Below are 20,690 nucleotides of genomic sequence, written 5' to 3'. Positions count from 1 at the left end.
CTTATGGCAAGGACCTCAAAGGTAGTATTTTCCGAAATACTGCCTGTACCACTAGCCACACAAGAAAGGCAGCGCGAGATTAGGGAGATTAACAAGTGGCTCAAGAACTGGTGTATGAAGGAGGGGTTTGGGTTCCTGAAGAACTGGGCCGACTTCTCTATCGGCTACAGGCTCTATCGTAGGGACGGGCTGCACCTTAATGGGGAAGGGGCAGCTGTGTTGGGGGAGAAGATGGCTAGAAGGTTGGAGGAGTGTTTAAACTAGGGACTGGGGGGGGGGAGGGAAATTACATTATAGCAGGGGAAGGTAGGGCAGATAGAGACCGGGGGCAAGGTAGTGGGACTGGGGGGGGGGATGGAAGGAGGGACTAGAACAATTCAGAAGGAAAGGTGTAGTGTAAAAAATATACATAAACCTCTCAAATGTATGTATACTAATGCCAGAAGCCTGACTAATAAAACTGGGGAGCTGGAATTAGTGATGTGTGAGGAGGACTATGACATAGTGGTAATAACTGAGACATGGCTAGATGATAACTATGACTGGGCAGTTAATGTACAGGGTTACAGTCTGTTTAGAAAGGATCATCAAAACCGGATAGGGGGAGGGGTCTGCCTTTATGTAAAGTCCTGTCTAAAGCCCACACTCCGTGAAGATATAAGTGAGGGACATGAACATGTGGAGTCACTGTGGGTAGAGATACATGAAGCTAAAAACAACAATAAATTACTAATAGGAGTTTACTTTAAACCGCCTAATATACCAGAGTCCACAGAAAATCTACTACTAAACGAGATAGACAAGGCGGCAAATCATAATGAGGTGGTTATTATGGGGGACTTCAACTACCCAGATATACACTCACCTAAAGAATTATTTTGAACACCTGTTCTATTTCTCATTAATGCAATTATCTAGTCAACCAATCACATGGCAGTTGCTTCAATGCATTTAGGGTTGTGGTCCTGGTCAAGACAATCTCCTGAACTCCAAACTGAATGGGAAAGAAAGGTGATTTAAGCAATTTTGAGCGTGGCATGGTTGTTGGTGCCAGACGGGCCGGTCTGAGTATTTCACAATCTGCTCAGTTACTGGGATTTTCACGCACAACCATTTCTAGGGTTTACAAAGAATGGTGTGAAAAGGGAAAAACATCCAGTATGCGGCAGTCCTGTGGGCAAAAATGCCTTGTGGATGCTAGAGGTCAGAGGAGAATGGGCCGACTGATTCAAGCTGATAGAAGAGCAACGTTGACTGAAATAACCACTCGTTACAACCGAGGTATGCAGCAAAGCCTTTGTGAAGCCACAACACGCACAACCTTGAGGCGGATGGGCTACAACAGCAGAAGACCCCACCGGGTACCACTCATCTCCACTACAAATAGGAAAAAGAGGCTACAATTTGCACGAGCTCACCAAAATTGGACTGTTGAAGACTGGAAAAATGTTGCCTGGTCTGATGAGTCTCGATTTCTGTTGAGACATTCAAATGGTAGAGTCTGAATTTGGCGTAAACAGAATGAGAACATGTATCCATCCTCTGATGGCTACTTCCAGCAGGATAATGCACCATGTCACAAAGCTCGAATCATTTCAAATTGGTTTCTTGAACATGACAATGAGTTCACTGTACTAAAATGGCCCCCACAGTCACCAGATCTCAACCCAATAGAGCATCTTTGGGATGTGGTGGAACGGGAGCTTCGTGCCCTGGATGTGCATCCCTCAAATCTCCATCAACTGCAAGATGCTATCCTATCAATATGGGCCAACATTTCTAAAGAATGCTATCAGCACCTTGTTGAATCAATGCCACGTAGAATTAAGGCAGTTCTGAAGGCAAAAGAGGGTCCAACACCGTATTAGTATGGTGTTCCTAATAATTCTTTAGTTGAGTGTAGACTGGGAAACTGAAACCTGTATATCTCATAAAGGAAACAGGTTCTTGGCAATAACCAAAGACAATTACCTCTCCCAACTGGTTCAGGACCCGACTAGAGGGACGGCCATACTGGACTTAGTATTAACCAATAGGCCTGACAGAACAACAGACGTGCAGGTTGGGGGACACCTCGGAAATAGTGACCATAAAGTAATAACCTTCCAATTATCATTCAAAAGAGCGTTTCTACGGTTAAGAACAAAATACCAAACTTCAAAAAAGCTAAATTTAGCTATCTAAGAGAGGTCATAGGCCTAACTAACTTGGACAAAGTCCTCAAAAATTAAAATACAGCCACAAAATGGGATATCTTTAAAAGCATCCTAAAATCTCATTGTGAGAGGTAAATATCGTGAGGGAATAAAAGGTTAAGGAACAAAAAGAAACCAATTTGGATAAATAGAACGGTAAAGAAAGCAATAAATGACAAAAGGAAAGCATATAAATCACTAAAACAGAAGGGTAGTACGGAAGCACTGAAAAACTATTGTTACTATAAGTATTCGATTTTAATTTCTCCATATCGAGTCTATAGTCCCCGGGTAACAGTTCATTAGTCAAAGTGACAGCTGCTGCTCCGGCCATAAAATGGGCTCAGAATTGTTGTTTCTTCGAATTGAAACCATCATTCCCAATGAGACTTTCTATTAGTGGTGACATTTTAACATACCAATAAACCATTAACTCGCCCTCACAAAACAACAGATGGGATAAAGGCAACCAGTATATAATACTAAACTATTGTACTATACTGAGTTGATGAAAGTGTCCAAAGAACAAGAATGAATCTTCTACAGTCTAGTTTAAGGGGTTGTCCATGTTCAGAGCTGAGCCTGGACATAACCCCTTCTTCCCTCATTCAGCATGAATGAGTGGAGCATCGGAGCATTTCACGCTCCAATGTTTCCCCTTGTCCTGCGGTGCATAGCGCAGGGCAAGGGCTTTTTCTTTTCCTCCGGTGAGGTACCGGGTCTCACTATGGGTATCCTAGGCAGAGACTTCCACCTAGCAGTGAGCCCGGTGACGTCACCAGCACTAATGGCCGGTCTTTACTGCTTCCCTAGCACACGCAGGTGAATTACATCACTAGGTATGGATAGTTGGTTTGGTCTTACCTTTTATAAACCATTATATAAGAAACATCTTCCTTCGTAAAGATCTTTAATAAAAGAAGAACTTTCTGCTGAAGGATGTGACTCCATCAACTATCCGTATCTAGTGGTCTCACACCTCTGGTGTCTCGGAGCAATGCTATCAGCCGAGGCCTCACACTATACCTGGATTCCTTGGTTTATATATCTGGACTGGCATTTCAGCACACACCTGGTTTGCCAGATAAAGGAATGCAATGGGACGATCCTTGCTCTTTGGACACTTCCATAGCAATTTGGCATATGTGCATATTGTACATTGTTTGCCGTTATCACCTACATTATTTTATTAGTTTATTGTTTAGTTTTTTTGATTACTTAAAGGGGTTTTCTAATCCCACCTAATTTACACCAGGGTCGGGAGAGTGTGTAAATGAAAGAAAAAGAGCCACAGACGGTGTCCCTAAGCTGCACATCAACAGTCAAGAGTCCGACTGATACTATGAAACAAAGGCTGCTTTAAGAAACAGCGCCCCCTCCTGTCCATGGAATAGAGCTGATACTACAAACATCCTCTGGAATTGGCGTGGCACTACACTTTTGGAAGGAAGCAGCTATGTTTTCCTAATCCCAGACATTCTTTTAACTTGTTCTTAATTCTTCTTTTGCGGACTGTACAAATGGCAAAGTATATACTGATTGTGGGAGCAACTGTCCACCAACCTGCGATAACCCGGATCCTGTATGCGATAAAATGTGTGTTCCAGGTTGTTTATGCCCAAATGGCACTGTATAAAATATCTGGGGTGAATGTGTGGAAAAGGATAAGTGCAGACTCTGCAGCGGGAACACAACATATTCCAATTGTGCCAATAACTGCCCTGGTGTTGTATCTCCCCCACAATGCCTTAGAATAGAATGTAGTGTAAGTTCTGGTATCGATAGGATTTACTACAGACAAAATACATGTGATGGACCAATCTACAGATTATAGAAGGACCTGTATGGACCATGATACAGGGGCAGACATACCGCATGTGCAGCCGGTGCGGCTTCACAGGGGCCCAGAGCAGGAGGGGGCCCCTTCCTACCGGCAGCAGGGGGAGATGAGCGATTCCATTGTGGAAGCGCTCATCTCTATTCATCTGTATCGCTGTCCTTAGGACGGCGATACGGATGGATGCTGCGACGGGGCAGGGGAGAGGCGTCTCCCTTCCCCAGTCCTCTCATAGGCTACAGGCACTAGGCCTGCAACCTATCAGAGGACGGCGCAGGCGGCGCGATGACGTCATCATGCCGCCTGAGCCATACAGCGTGGGACACAGGCCGGAAGAGGCCTGCATCGCATCGCTGAAAGCGGCAAGGAGGTAAGTATGTGAGTTTATATTTTTTTTTTATTTACACTTTACTAGGGGCCCTATCTGGCACTCATGGGGGCATCTACTGTGGGCCCTATCTTATGTACATGGGGGCACTATGGAGGAGGAGGAGCACTATGGGGGCCCTATTTTAAATACTAACACACATGGGGGCACTGTGGAGGGGGGGAGTACGATTGGGGCCCTATTTTACATACTGGCACACATGGGGGGCACTATAGAGGGGGAGGAGAACTATGGGGGGCCCTATTTTAAATACTGACACACATGGGGGCACTATGGAGGGGGAGAATACTATTGCGGCCTTATTTTATATACTGGCACACAAGGGGGGAACTATGGAGGGGAGGAGCACTATGGGGGGCCCTATGTTAGTTACTGGCACACATGGGGGGTACTATGTAGGGGGAGGAGCACTATGGGGACCTTATGTTATATACTGGCACACATGGGGGCACTATGGAGAAGGGGGGAGAGGAGCACTATGGGGGCATCTTCTGGGGCTCTATATTATATATTGGCAGACATGGGGGGCACTAAGAAAGGGGGAGCAGTATGGGGGCATCTACTGGTGACCCTATTTTAAATACTGGCACACATTATGGAGGCATCTTATACTGGCACATTGTCAGGCACCATGGGGACAAGGGGAGGCGCACAATATAGGGGTATTTCATACTGGCACAAATTATAGGGCACTAGGGCAACTGGGGGCACTAAGAGGGTTTTTTGGCAAACAGTAGGGGGCATTGGCACACATTATGAGGGTACTATGGGGACATTGACTCTACAGGGGCACTAAGAGGAGGTATTTTTTTATACTGCTACACAACAGAGCACTTTTATGTACTGGCGCACATTATAAGGGAGCATTTTTCTACTGTTACACATTATAAAGAGAATTATTAACACTGGGGACATTATGGTGGGCTTTATTACAGTTGAGGGACTATGAGGAACCTGAATACTATGGGAGCTTTATTACTTCTGGGACACAGTGGGGTCATTATTACTGTAGGGGCACTATTACTACTACATGTTGTCTGGTAGATAATTATTTCTATTGGTGGGATTTTTGGGAGCACTGTTACTTTGGTGGGCACCCTGGCACGATATCAGCTTAGCACACTTATTTTTGGGGAACATTATGTTTACACTATTAGTATCAGGGACTAGAGATTTCCCGAATAGTTCGCCGGCGAATAGTTCCCGGCGAACATCGCTTGTTCGCGTTTGCCGCGGCGGGCGAACATATGCGATGTTCGGTCCGCCCCCTATTCATCATCATTGAGTAAACTTTGACCCTGTACCTCACAGTCAGCAGACACATTCCAGCGAATCAGCAGCAGACCCTCCCTCCCAGACCCTCCCACCTCCTGGACAGCATCCATTTTAGATTCATTCGGAAGCTGCATTCTTAGTGAGAGGACGGACAGTGCAGCTGCTGCTGATCTAATAGGGAAATCGATAGCTAGGCCAGTGTATTCAGTGTCCACTACAGTCCTGAAAGACTCATCTGATCTCTGCTGTAAGGACAGCACCCCAAAAAGCCCTTTTTAGGGCTAGAACATCAGTCTGTGTCAGGCCTACAGCGTCTACTCTGCCAACTTCTGCCAGTGCACAGTGTCACTCATATCTGGTGTCACAGTAGCTTGCACGCATAGTACAACTTAACTAATCAAAAAACAAATGACAGGCAGAGGCAGGCCACCCCGCAGGGGCCGTCGTGGTCGTGGTGCTGTGATTCCCTTTGGCCCTAGAATAATGCCCAGTGTTCAGAGGCCACATACCCTGAACTCAAAAAGTTCTGAGGACATAGTTGACTGGATAACACAGGACACCCAATCTTCTACAGCTTCCGCTCGGAACCTTGACGCACCATCCTCCTCCAGCTTAGCTTCGGGCACCTCTCAAGTTACCACTCACACGCCTGCCGCCACCACCAACACTAGCACCACAGCTGCTTCACTTGATCTGTCAGAGGAGTTATTTACACATCAGTTGGAAGAAATCAGTGATGAGCAACCATTATTGCCAGAGGATGTAGATAATAGGGATATGTCTCAGTCAGGCAGCATTACACACATGGACATACAGTGTGATGATGATGATGATGATGTTGTACCAACTGCTGCTTCCTTTGCTGAGTTGTCAGATACACGTGAAGCGGTTGATGATGATGATGTGTCCGTGGATGTCACGTGGGTGCCCGCTAGAAGAGAAGAAGAACAGGGGGAAAGTTCAGATGGGGAGACAGAGAGGAGGAGGAGACGAGTTGGAAGCAGGGGGAGGTCGTCGCAAGGAGCTAGTGGCACAGTCAGACAGCATGCATCGGCACCCGGGGTCAGCCAGACAGCATGCCAATCAACGTATGCTGTTGCCACCACCAGAATGCCATCATTGCAGAGCTCAGCAGTGTGGCATTTTTTTTGTGTGTCTGCCTCTGACAACAGCGATGCCATTTGCAACCTGTGCCAAAAGAAACTGAGTCGTGGGAAGTCCAACACCCACCTAGGTACAACTGCTTTGCGAAGGCACATGATCGCACATCACAAACGCCTATGGGATCAACACATGAGTACAGCTTCAGCCACGTCAACCAATGCTGTCCTCCTTGCCCCCTCTCAACCATCCGCCACTCCGTCTCTCGCCTTGAGCAGCTCCTGCTCATCTACCCACAGTCAGGTGTCTGTCAAGGACATGTTTGAGCGTAAGAAGCCAATGTCACAAAGTCACCCCCTTGCCCAGTGTCTGACAGCTGGCTTGTCTGAACTCTTAGCCCGCCAGCTTTTACCATACCAGCTGGTGGAGTCTGAGGCGTTCCAAAAATTTGTAGCTATTGGGACACCGCAGTGGAAGGTACCCGGCCGAAATTTCTTTGCACAAAAGGCAATCCCCAACCTGTACTCGATTGTGCAAAAGGAAGTAATGGCATGTCTGGCACACAGTGTTTGGGCAAGGGTCCATCTGACCACTGATATGATACCTGGTCTGCAAAGCACGGTCAGCGCATTGGGTAAACCTGCTGACGGCTGCCAAGCATGGAATGCGTGGCTCTGCAGAGGAGTTGGTGACACCGCCACGACTTGCAGGCAGGCCTGCTGCCACCTCCTCTACTCCTCCTACTCCATCCTCTACCATAACCTTCTCGGCTGAGTCCTCTTCTGCTGCTGCGTCTTGCTTCACATCAACGGCACCCCCCCAGCTCCCCAGGGGCTATTCCACATCCCGTATACGGCAGTGCCACGCCGTCTTGGGGTTGACTTGCCTGAAAGCAGAGAGTCACACCGGACCAGCACTCCTGTCCGCCCTGAACGCACAGGTGGATCAGTGGCTGACTCCGCACCAACTGGAGATCGGCAAAGTGGTGTATGACAACGGAAGCAATTTGTTGGCGGCATTGAATTTGGGCAAGTTGACACATGTGCCTTGCATGGCACATGTGTGTAATCTGATCGTACAACGCTTTGTGCATAAGTACCCAGGCTTACAGGACGTCCTGAAGCAGGCCAGGAAGGTGTGTGGCCATTTCAGGCGTTCCTACACGGCCATGGCGCACTTTTCAGATATCCAGCGGTGAAACAACATGCCAGTGAGGCGCTTGATTTGCGACAGCCCGACACGTTGGAACTCAACACTCCTAATGTTCGACCGCCTGCTCCAACAAGAAAAAGCCGTCAACGAGTATTTGTATGACCGGGGTGCTAGGACAGCCTCTGCGTAGCTGGGAATTTTTTTGCCACGTTACTGGACGCTCATGCGCAATGCCTGTAGGCTCATGCGTCCTTTTGAGGAGGTGACAAACCTAGTCAGTCGCACCGAAGGCACCATCAGCGAAATCATACCATTTGTTTTCTTCCTGGAGCGTGCCCTGCGAAGAGTGCTGGATCAGGCCGTAGATGTCACGGCGGATGTGCACTCAGACTAACAGTTAAACCACCAACCAGGCTCTAGGCGAGAGGCAGGGGAAGGGTCACCTCCTAACTTATCCCTGACCTCTCTCCCTGCACTGCTCAGCCCACATGCAGACCTTTGTGGTAGGTATGATGTGTCCTCGTGCCTAGACTGAAACACCCTAAATTCCCTGAGATGGTGAAGAGGGGAAATAGGAGCAGCCTGCTCGCACAAAACCTGGATGGGAGAGATGACACCAAACAATCAAACAAGAAACCACACTTATCTCTCTGCGCTGGAACAGACAACCTTCCTTTCTAGCTTCCAAGACCAAAGTGCTTTATATAATCCGCTCAGAGCACTGGGGTGGAGTGCTATTTAAACTCATAACCCCACCCAGTGCACCTTATGGGAGGCGGATCCAGCACAGCTCCAAAACAAAACACTAAACTCGTGCTGCTATTCTGGCCGACCTCCGCACACCGTCAGGACGGGGCATGACAGTAGATGAGCGTGAAGAGGAAAAGTTGTGGTCACCATCACCACCAGAAACAGCCTTATCAGCATCGCTTGCTGGACCTGCGGCAACGCTGGAAGAGGACTGTGAGGAAGAGAAGTCAGAGGAGGAATGTGGCTTTGAGGAGGAGGAGGAAGACCAACCACAACAGGCATCCCAGGGTGCTCGTTGTCACCTATCTGTTACCCGTGGTGTTGTACGTGGCTGGGGGGAAGAACATACCTTCAGTGAGATCACTGAGGAAGAGGAACGGGACATGAGAAGCTCGGCATCCAACCTTGTGCAAATGGGGTCTTTCATGCTGTCGTGCCTGTTGAGGGACCCTCGTATAAAAAAGGCTGAAGGAGAACGACCTGTACTGGGTGTCCACGCTACTAGACCCCCGGTATAAGCAGAAAGTGCCTGAAATGTTACTGAATTACCGCAAGTCGGAAAGGATGCAGCAGTTCCAAAATAAATTAAAAAGTATGTTTTACACAGCGTATAAGGGTGATGTCACAGCACAACGGGAATCTAACAGGGGAAGAGGTGAAAGTAATCCTCCTCCTCCCATGACCACGCCGGGAAGGACAGGACGCTTTACAGACGTGTTGTTGATGGAGGACATGCGGAGCTTTTAAAGTCCTACGCATCGCCACAGCCCTTCGGGGTCCACCCTCAGAGAACGACTCGACCAAACTTCAGTGCAGCAGGAGGTATTGTCACTGAGAAGAGAAGTCGCCTAGGTCAAAAAAGTCTAAATAACTCCTCTGACAGATCAAGTGAAGCAGCTGTGGTGCTAGTGTTGGTGGTGGCGGCAGGCGGGAGAGTGGTAATTTGAGAGGTGCCTGAAGCTAAGCTGGAGGAAGATGGTGCGCCAAGTTCCGAGCGGAAGCTGTAGAAGATTGGGTGTCCTGTGTTATCCAGTAAACTATGTCCTCAGAACTTTTCGAGTTCAGGGTATGTGGCCTCTGAACACTGGGCATTATTCTAGGGCCAAAGGGAATCACAGCACCACGACCACGACGGCCCCTGCGGGGTGGCCTGCCTCTGCCTGTCATTTTTTTTTAGATTAGTTAAGTTGTACTATGCGTACAAGCTACTGTGACACTAGATATGAGTGGCACTGTGCAATGGCAGAAGTTGGCAGAGTAGACGCTGTAGGCCTGACACACACACTTGCAGACAACTAACTGCTATTGAATCTATTACAGTCAAAATTGTATATATTTTTTTTAAATGTGCACTACTGTTACACCAGATATGAGTTGCACTGGTGTGACACTGTGCCCTGGCAGGCCCTGAAACGCACACTTGTGAAGGAAAATTACTGCTATTATTTCACAGTCAAAAAAGTTTTTTTTTTTTTTTAATGCAAGCTATTGTGACACCAGATATGAGTGGTGGCACTGGGCAAGAGGGCACGGTATACGCTGTGAGCCTGACGCACACGCTGGCAGGAAGCTGCAATTAGATTACACAGGGAAAAAAATAGCAGACTGATGTTCTAGCCCTAAAAAGGGCTTTTTGGGGTGCTGTCAGGACGCTGTCCTTACAGCAGAGATCAGATGAGTCTTTCAGGACTGTAGTGGACACTGAATACACTAGCCTAGCTATCGATTTCCCTATTAAATCAGCAGCAGCTGCACTGTCCGTCCTCTCACTAAGAATGCAGCTTCCGAATGAATCTAAAATGGATGCTGTCCAGGAGGTGGGAGGGTCTGGGAGGGAGGGTCTGCTGCTGATTGGCTGGAATGTGTCTGCTGACTGTGAGGTACAGAGTCAAAGTTTACTCAATGATGACGAATAGGGGGCGGACCGAACATCGCATATGTTCGCCCGCCGCGGCGAACGCTAACAAGCCGGGAACTATTCGCCGGCGAACTATTCGGGACATCTCTAGTCCCTGATACTAATAGTGTAAACATAATGTTCCCCAAAAATAAGTGTGCTAAGCTGATATCGTGCCAGGGTGCCCACCAAAGTAACAGTGCTCCCAAAAATCCCACCAATAGAAATAATTATCTACCAGACAACATGTAGTAGTAATAGTGCCCCTACAGTAATAATGACCCCACTGTGTCCCAGAAGTAATAAAGCTCCCATAGTATTCAGGTTCCTCATAGTCCCTCAACTGTAATAAAGCCCACCATAATGTCCCCAGTGTTAATAATTCTCTTTATAATGTGTAACAGTAGAAAAATGCTCCCTTATAATGTGCGCCAGTACATAAAAGTGCCCTGTTGTGTAGCAGTATAAAAAAATACCTCCTCTTAGTGCCCCTGTAGAGTCAATGTCCCTATAGTACCCTCATAATGTGTGCCAATGCCCCCTACTGTTTGCCAAAAAACCCTCTTAGTGCCCCCAGTTGCCCTAGTGCCCTATAATTTGTGCCAGTATGAAATACTCCTATATTGTGCGCCTCCCCTTGTCCCCATGGTGCCTGACAATGTGCCAGTATAAGATGCCTCCATAATGTGTGCCAGTATATAAAATAGGGTCACCAGTAGATGCCCCCATACTGCTCCCCCCTTCTTAGTGCCCCCCATGTCTGCCAATATATAATATAGAGCCCCAGAAGATGCCCCCATAGTGCTCCTCTCCCCCTTCTCCATAATGCCCCCATGTGTGCCAGTATATAACATAAGGTCCCCATAGTGCTCCTCCCCCTACATAGTACCCCCATGTGTGCCAGTAACTAACATAGGGCCCCCCATAGTGCTCCCCCCCTCCATAGTTCCCCCCTTGTGTGCCAGTATATAAAATAAGGCCCCAATAGTACTCTCCCCCTCCATAGTGCCCCCATGTGTGTCAGTATTTAAAATAGGGCCCCCCATAGTTCTCCTCCCCCTCCATAGTGCCCCCCATGTGTGCCAGTATATAAAATAGGGCCCCAATCGTACTCCCCCCTCCACAGTGCCCCCCATGTGTGTTAGTATTTAAAATAGGGCCCCCATAGTGCTCCTCCTCCTCCATAGTGCCCCCATGTACATAAGATAGGGCCCACAGTAGATGCCCCCATGAGTGCCAGATAGGGCCCCTAGTAAAGTGTAAATAAAAAATATATATAAACTCACATACTTACCTCCTTGCCGCTTTCAGCGATGCGATGCAGGCCTCTTCCGGCCTGTGTCCCACGCTGTATGGCTCAGGCGGCGTGAAGACGTCATCGCGCCGCCTGCGCCGTCCTCTGATAGGTTGCAGGCCTAGTGCCTGTAGCCTATGAGAGGACTGGGGAAGGGAGACGCCTCTCCCCTGTCGCAGCATCCATCCATATCGCTGTCCTAAGAACAGCGATACAGATGAATAGAGATGAGCGCTTCCACAATGGAATCGCTCATCTCCCCCTGCTGCCGGTAGGAAGGGGCCCCCTCCTGCTCTGGGCCCCTGTGAAGCCGCACTGGCTGCACATGCGGTATGTCCGCCCCTGTATAATGGTCCATACAGGTCCTTCTATAATCTGTAGATTGGTCCATCACATGTATTTTGTCTGTAGTAAATCCTATCGATACCAGAACTTACACTACATTCTATTCTAAGGCATTGTGGGGGAGATACAACACCAGGGCAGTTATTGGCACAAATGGAATATGTTGTGTTCCCGCTGCAGAGTCTGCACTTATCCTTTTCCACACATTCACCCCAGATATTTTATACAGTGCCATTTGGGCAGAAACAACCTGGAACACACATATAATTGCATGCAGGATTAGGGTTATCGCAGGTTGGTGGACAGTTGCTTCCAAAATCAGTATATACTTTGCCATCTGTACAGTCTGCAAAAGAAGAATTAAGAACAAGTTAAAAGAATGTCTGGGATTAGGAAAACATGGCTGCTTCCTTCCAAAAGTGTAGTGCCACGCCTTTCCAGATAATGTTTGTAGTATCGGCTCTATTCCATGGACAGGAGGGGGCGCTGTTTCTTAAAGCAGCCTTTGTTTTATAGGATCAGTCGGACCCTTGGCTGTTGATGTGCAGTTAGGGACACCGTCAGTGGCTCTTTTTCTTTCATTTACACACTCTCCTGACCCTGGTATAAATTAGGTGGGATTAGAAAACCCCTTTAAGTAATCAAAAAAACTAAACAATAAACTAATAAAATAATGTAGGTGATAACGGCAAACAATGTACAATATGCACATATGCCGAATTGCTATGGAAGTGTCCAAAGAGCAAGGATCGTCCCATTGCATTCCTTTATCTGGCAAACCAGGTGTGTGCTGAAATGCCAGTCCAGATATATAAACCAAGGAATCCAGGTATAGTGTGAGGCCTCGGCTGATAGCATTGCTCCGAGACACCAGAGGTGTGAGACCACTAGATACGGATAGTTGATGGAGTCACATCCTTCAGCAGAAAGTCCTTCTTTTATTAAAGATCTTTACGAAGGAAGATGTTTCTTATATAATGGTTCATAAAAGGTAAGACCAAACCAACTATCCATACCTAGTGATGTAATTCACCTGCGTGTGCTAGGGAAGCAGTAAAGACCGGCCATTAGTGCTGGTGACGTCACCGGGCTCACTGCTAGGTGGAAGTCTCTGCCTAGGATACCCATAGTGAGACCCGGTACCTCACCGGAGGAAAAGAAAAAGCCCTTGCCCTGTGCTATGCACCGCAGGACAAGGGGAAACATTGGAGCGTAAAATGCTCCGATGCTCCACTCATTCATGCTGAATGAGGGAAGAAGGGGTTATTTCCGGGCTCAGCTCTGAACATGGACAACCCCTTAAACTAGACTGTAGAAGATTCATTCTTGTTCTTTGGACACTTTCATCAACTCAGTATAGTATAATATAGTTTAGTATTATACACTGTTTGCCTTTATCCCATCTGTTGTTTTGTGAGGGCGAGTTAATGGTTTATTGGTATGTTACAATGTCACCACTAAAAGAAAGTCTCATTTGGAATGATGGTTTCAATTCGAAGAAACAACAATTCTGAGCCCATTTTATGGCCGGAGCAGCAGCTGTCACTTTGACTAATGGACTGTTACCCGGGGACTATAGACTCGATATGGAGAAAGTAAAATCGAATACTTATAGTAACATTAGTTTTTTAGTGCTTCCGTACTACCCTTCTGTTTTAGTGATTTATATGCTTTCTTTTTGTCATTTATTGCTTTCTTTACAGTTCTATTTATCCAAATTGGTTTCTTTTTGTTCCTTAACCTTTTATTCCCATACGGTATGTACCTCTCACAATGAGATTTTAGGATGCTTTTAAAGATATCCCATTTTGTGGCTGTATTCTAATTTTTGAGGACTTTGTCCCAGTTAGTTAGGCCTATGGCCTTTCTTAGATGGCTAAATTTAGCTTTTTTGAAGTTTGGTATTTTTGTTCCTAACCGTAGAAACGCTCTTTTGAATGATAATTGGAAGGTTATTACTTTGTGGTCACTATTTCCCAGGTGTCCCCCAACCTGCACGTCTGTTGTTCTGTCAGGTCTATTGGTTAATATTAAGTCCAGTATGGCCGTCCCTCTAGTCGGGTCCTGAACCAGTTTGGAGAGGTAACTGTCTTTGGTTATTGCCAAGAACCTGTTTCCTTTATGAGATATACAAGATTCAGTTTCCCAGTCTATATCTGGGTAGTTGAAGTCTCCCATAATAACAACCTCATTATGATTTGCCGCCTCGTCTATCTCGTTTAGTAGTAGATTTTTAGCTTCATGTATCTCTACCACAGTGACTCCACATGTTCATGTCCCTCACTTATATCTTCACGGAGTGTGGGCTTTAGACAGGACTTTACATAAAGGCAGATCCCTCCCCCTCTCCGGTTTTGACGATCCTTTCTAAACAGACTGTAACCCTGTACATTAACTGCCCAGTCATATCTATCATCCAGCCATGTCTCAGTTATTCCCACTTTCATAGCTATCATCCAGCCATGTCTCAGTTATTCCCACTATGTCATAGCTATCATCCAGCCATGTCTCAGTTATTCCCACTATGTCATAGCTATCATCCAGCCATGTCTCAGTTATTCCCACTATGTCATAGTCCTCCTCACACATCACTAATTCCAGCTCCCCAGTTTTATTAGTCAGGATTCTGGCATTAGTGTACATACATTTGAGAGGTTTATGTATATTTTTTACACTACACCTTTCCTTCTGAACTGTTCTAGTCCCTCCTTACATTCCTCCCCCAGTCCCACTACCTTGCCCCCGGTCTCTATCTGCACTACCTTCCCCTGCTATAATGTAATTTCCCTCCCCCCCCAGTCCCTAGTTTAAACACTCCTCCTACCTTCTAGCCATCTTTCTCCCCAGCACAGCTGCCCCTTCCCCATTGAGGTGCAGCCCGTCCCTACGATAGAGCCTGTAGCCGATAGAGAAGTTGGCACAGTTCTCCAGGAACCCAAACCCCTCCTTCCTACACCAGTTCTTGAGCCACTTGTTAATCTCCCTAATCTCGCGCTGCCTTTCTTGTGTGGCTCGTGGTACAGGCAGTATTTCGGAAAATACTACCTTTGAGGTCCTTGCCCTAAGCTTTTGACCTAAATCCCTAAAATCATTTTTAACCCCTTAAGGACCCAGGACGTACCGGTACGCCCTATTTCCCGAGTCCTTAAGGACCCAGGACGTACCGGTACGTCCTGACTTAAAATCTGTATTCCGGCGCCCCAGGGGTTAATTGGAACGGGATTTCGGCTGAAATCATTCAGCCGGCATCCCGTAACAATGCAGGGGGGGGGTCATTTGACCCCCCCGTATCGGCGATCGCAGCAAACCGCAGGTCAATTCAGACCTGCGGTTTGCTGCGCTTTTTGCAGTTTCTGATCGCCGTGGTCCCTGACCGCGGGGATCAGAAACTTTAGAGTGGCTAAAATAAATATTTTTCACCCCCCCCTGCACCCCTGCACGATTTGATGCCAGCGGGTGGTGCGGGGGGGTGTCGCATGCGGTGGGGGCGTTGCGGGAGGCGGGCGGTGCGGCAGGCGGGATCGCGATCCCCCGCCCGCCTCCCCATGAATGATTGTTGGCTTCTAGTGGTTATACCAGGGTGCCAGCACATTACCCCTAGGGTGTCCGGTCGTTGCATATATGGCAGGCCTTAATCAGTTGTTAGTTGAAGCTGGTATATCACCGTCAAGCAGTAATTTTGTGGACGCAGGTATATGGAAAACCTTTATCACTATTTTGTGAAGCTGATAGATCGTAGCCCTCAATCAGTATTTTCTGAAAGCATACAAAGGCACTATATTATACTTTTTATACTTTTTATGTTAGAAAGTATATTGTAAGTATATTACACTCCTCTGTGTATCACACCTATCGATATCACAACGTTACCAAGTCCTTTTTGTGGCCCTTTTAGCTAGCATTTGGTGTCCCTAAGTTCCTAACAGCCTGTCCCTATTACAAAATGCAACCTCTCCCTACACTGGCAAAACACATAATGTAAAATGGCTGCCAGATAGGGTTCTGCTATAGGGTTGTGGGTGTGTCCATGTGCTGAAACGTCTCAATTGGCTGTCCTTTCCCACCTGATGGATGTGTCATGGGTCAAAGTTTGGCGCAATGCAAAAGAATATGGCGCGTGCGGACATTGCCACATGTTCGCATGTTTGGCGGATCGCGAATAGGCAAAGTTCGCCGCGAGCCAACCACCGGGGCGAACCGCAAGGCCATCACTACTTATTCTTGTTTTTCACGCCTCTGGTGAAAGACCATAGAGTAGATAGAGTCCTTAGCTAGTGGTGACCTGCTATGGGGCTGGTTCACATCAGCACATACATATGACAAATATGAAGTGTCCAGTGCCTGTTTGACTCTATTCCATTCCTTTTAGGCGGTAAACATTATAGTGCCCATTCAGGGCAGAGGAGTCATTGACAGATTCACTCCCTATAGAGAAGTCAAAGATGGCTTATTACCGTCCTTATCTTCCTGATGGCTACGGTTACAGTTTCTGTGCTGTAAGGGAGAGCATAAGGTTCACCTCCTTGCACTTTGCCCAATGTACATTAACCTCTTAAGGACATAGGGCGTACAGGTACGCCCTTGTGCCCTGGTACTTAAGGACACAGGGCGTACATGTACGCCCTGTGTATTTTCAATCACTGCCGTGCGGCTGGCAGTGATCGAAGCCCGGTGCCTGCTCAAATCATTGAGCAGGCACCTAGGCTAAATGCGCGGGGGGTCCCATGACCCCCCCATGTCGGCGATCGCGGCAAACCGCAGGTCAATTCACACCTGCGGTTTGCTGCGATTTCTGCAGTTTCTGATCCCCGCGGTCCCTGACCGCGGGGATCAGAAACTTTAGCATTCCAAAAATATTCCTGTTATTTCCCCCCCTGCACCCCTGAGTGATGTGAGCCCGGTGGGAGGTGCAGGGGTAGGGTTGCGGGCGGTGCGGGAGGCGGGCGGTGCGGCAGGCGGGATCGCGATCCCCCACCCGCCTCCCATTGAATAATCGTTGGTGGACAGTGGGTATACCAGGGTGTCAGCACATTGCTGACACCCTGGTATAAACGTCTGACATCTGTGCCGCGATGTCAGCCGTTTAACCCTTTACATACTGCGTTCCGTACGGACCGCTGTATGGAAAAGGTTAACAGCTCAGGGATCTCCCTCCCTCTCCCATCGGGGGCTGCTGTGCCTTTGCAGCCCCCCAAATGGAGAGGGAGAGAGCCCCCAGACAGCCCCGTCCTTACCCTTCCCCGTCTGCGCAGTTCTGGCCACTACTGAGCAGACAGGGAAGGTTCCCATGGCAACAGGACACCTTCTCAGGCATCCTGCTGTCCATGGTTCTGAACAGATCTGTGCTAAAGGCATAGATCTGTTCAGACAAAGTGTAAGTAAAATACAGTACAGTACCCTATATAGAGTACTGTACTGTATTATACAGACATCAGACCCACTGGATCTTCAAGAACCAAGTGGGTCTGGGTAAAAAAAAAATGTGAAAAAAAAAGTAAAAATCAAAAAACACATTTATCACTGATTAAAAATGAAAAAAAAAAAAATTCCCTACACATGTTTGGGATCGCCGCGTCCGTTACTTTACCCGAACGGTGAACGCCATAAAAATAAAAAATAAAAAACTATGATGAAATTGAAATTTTGCCCACCTTACTTCCCAAAAAAGGTAATAAAAGTGATCAAAAAAGTCGCATGTACACCAAAATTGTAACAATCAAACCATCATCTCATCCCGCAAAAATCATACCCTACCCAAGATAATCGCCCAAAAACTGAAAAAACTATGGCTCTTAGACTATGGAAACACTAAAACATGATTTTTTTGTTTCAAAAATGAAATCATTGTGTAAAGCTTACATAAATAAAAAACAAGTATACATATTAGGTATCGCCGCATCCGTATCAACCGGCTCTATAGAAATATCACATGACCTAACTCAGGTGACCACCGTAAAAAATAAAAAAATAAAAACGGTGTAAAAAAAGCCATCTTTTGTCATCTTACGTCACAAAAAGTGTAATAGCAAGCAATAAAAAAGTCATATGCACCCCAAAATAGTGCCAATCAAACCGTCATCTCATCCCGCAAAAAATGAGACCCTACTTAAGGTAATCGCCCAAAAACTTAAAAAACTATGGCTCTTAGACTATGGAGACACTAAAACTTTTTTTTGTTTTAAAAATGAATTCATTGTGTAAAACTTACATAAATAAAAAAAAATTGTATACATATTAGGTATCGCCGCGTCCATGAAAACCTGCTCTATAAAATTACCACATGATCTAACCTGTCAGATGAATGTTGTAAATAACAAAAAAAAAGGTGCCAAAAAAGCTATTTCTTGTTACCTTGCAGCACAAAAAGTGTAATATAGAGCAACCAAAAATCATATGTACCCTAAACTAGTACCAACAAAACAGCCACCCTATCCCGTAGTTTCTAAAATGGGGTCACTTTTTTGGAGTTTCTACTCTAGGTGTGCATCAGGGGGGCTTCAAATGGGACATGGTGTAAATAAACCAGTCCAGCAAAATCTGCCTTCCAAACACCGTATGGCATTCCTTTCCTTCTGCGCCCTGCCATGTGCCCGTACAGCATTTTACGACCACATATGGTGTGTTTCTGTAAACTACAGAATCAGGGCCATAAATAATGAGTTTTCTTTGGCTGTTAACCCTTGCTTGGTAACTGGAAAAAAAATATTAAAATGGAAAATCTGCCAAAAAAGTGAAATTTTGAAATTATATCTCTATTTTCCATTAAATATTGTGCAACACCTAAAGGGTTAACAAAGTTTGTAAAATCAGTTTTGAATACCTTGAGGGGTGTAGTTTCTTAGATGGGGTCACTTTTATGGAGTTTATACTCTAGGGGTGCATCAGGGGGGCTTCAAATGGGACAGGGTGTCAAAAAACCAGTCCAGCAAAACCTGCCTTCCAAAAACCAAACGGCGCACCTTTCACTCTACGCCCCGCTGTGTGGCCGTACAGTAGTTTACAGCCACATATGGGGGGTTTCTGTAAACGGCAGAGTCAGGGCAATAAAGATACAGTCTTGTTTGGCTTTTAACCCTTGCTTTGTTAGTGAAAAAAATGGGTTAAAATGGAAAATTAGGCAAAAAAATTAAATTCTCAAATTTCATCCCCATTTGCCAATAACTCTTGTGCAACACCTAAAGGGTTAACAAAGTTTGTAAAATCAGTTTTGAATACCTTGAGGGGTGTAGTTTACAGAATGGGGTTATTTTTGGGTGGTTTCTATTATGTAAGCCTCGAAAAGTGACTTCAGAGCTGTAGTGGTCCCTAAAAATTGGGTTTTTGTAAATTTCTGAAAAATTTCAAGATTTGCTTCTAAACTTCTAAGCCTTGTAACATCCCCAAAAAATTAAATATCATTCCCAAAATAATTTAAACATGAATTAGACATATGGGGAATGTAAAGTCATCACAATTTTTAGGGGTATTACTATGTATTACAGAAGTAGAGAAACTGAAACTATGAAATTTGCGAATTTTTCCCAATTTTTTATAAATTAGGTATTTTTTTATGCAAAAAAAATAATTTTTTTGACTTCATTTTACCAGTGTCATGAAGTACAATATGTGACGAAAAAACTATCTCAGAATGGCCTGGATAAGTCAAAGCGTTTTAAAGTTATCACCACTTAAAGTGACACTGGTCAGATTTGCAAAAAATGGCCTGTTCCTAAGGTGAAATAAGGCTGTGTCCCTAAGGGGTTAACGGTGGGGGAAATTTACCATTATTAAAGGGGTTGTCCATGCAATCATTCATGGCTTATCCTCCAGATAGGCCATCAGGATCTGATTTGCAGGGGTCTGACTCCTGCACTCCGACAATCAGAGGCTCTGATTCACTTTAATAGGAGCAGCACTGCAGTAACCAACTCTGCCCACTGTGAAATGGATGGAGATGGGTAGTTTAGGCAACAACTTTCAGTGCCAGAGCTACTGCTGCTAATCAGTGAGGTGCAGAGGGTCAAACTCATACTGATCAGACACTGGTGACCTATCCTGATAGGACATCAACAGTAAATTAGTGAACAGCGTCTTTTGCTTTACCATGAATTATGAGATCCGGAAATTAAATAGGTTTGACAAGGCTTAGGTGAAAAAACTTTAGTATGGTATGATAAAATATGTAAAACGTTATACACTACACACAAAAAGTTTGGGATATTTGGTTTTTGGGTGAAATGTATGGAAAACATAAAGAGTTCATGCTAAAGTAATATTAGAAGCATGCAATAGAAGCATGCAATGGTGATTTCCTCATCTCAAACAATGCATTGAAACAAAAACCAACAACAGTGGTGGTTATACCCCCACAAAAATGTCAGGGTCTCAAAAGCTTGTCATGTGGCCTTCAGCATCAATTATAGCTTGACAACAATGTCTAATGCTGTTCACAAGTCGCCTTTTTGTCTGCTGAGGCA

General features: G+C 46.0%; 1 long non-coding RNA gene across 1 annotated transcript; it reads left to right on the top strand.

Annotated features, from left to right (window-relative positions):
- Window positions 1-557: 557 nt before the first annotated feature.
- Window positions 558-12,775, top strand: LOC120993365. The gene is made up of 3 exons (XR_005777234.1): window positions 558-568; window positions 6,032-6,037; window positions 12,320-12,775. It is a non-coding gene; the product is annotated as an uncharacterized LOC120993365 (long non-coding RNA).
- The last annotated feature ends 7,915 nt before the right edge of the window (window positions 12,776-20,690 follow it).

This window comes from Bufo bufo, chromosome 1 (assembly GCF_905171765.1).
Source record: "Bufo bufo chromosome 1, aBufBuf1.1, whole genome shotgun sequence".
NCBI lineage: Eukaryota > Metazoa > Chordata > Amphibia > Anura > Bufonidae > Bufo > Bufo bufo.
The sequence above is the reverse complement of the archived record's forward strand: the minus strand, read 5'-3'. Positions and strand labels throughout refer to the sequence as shown.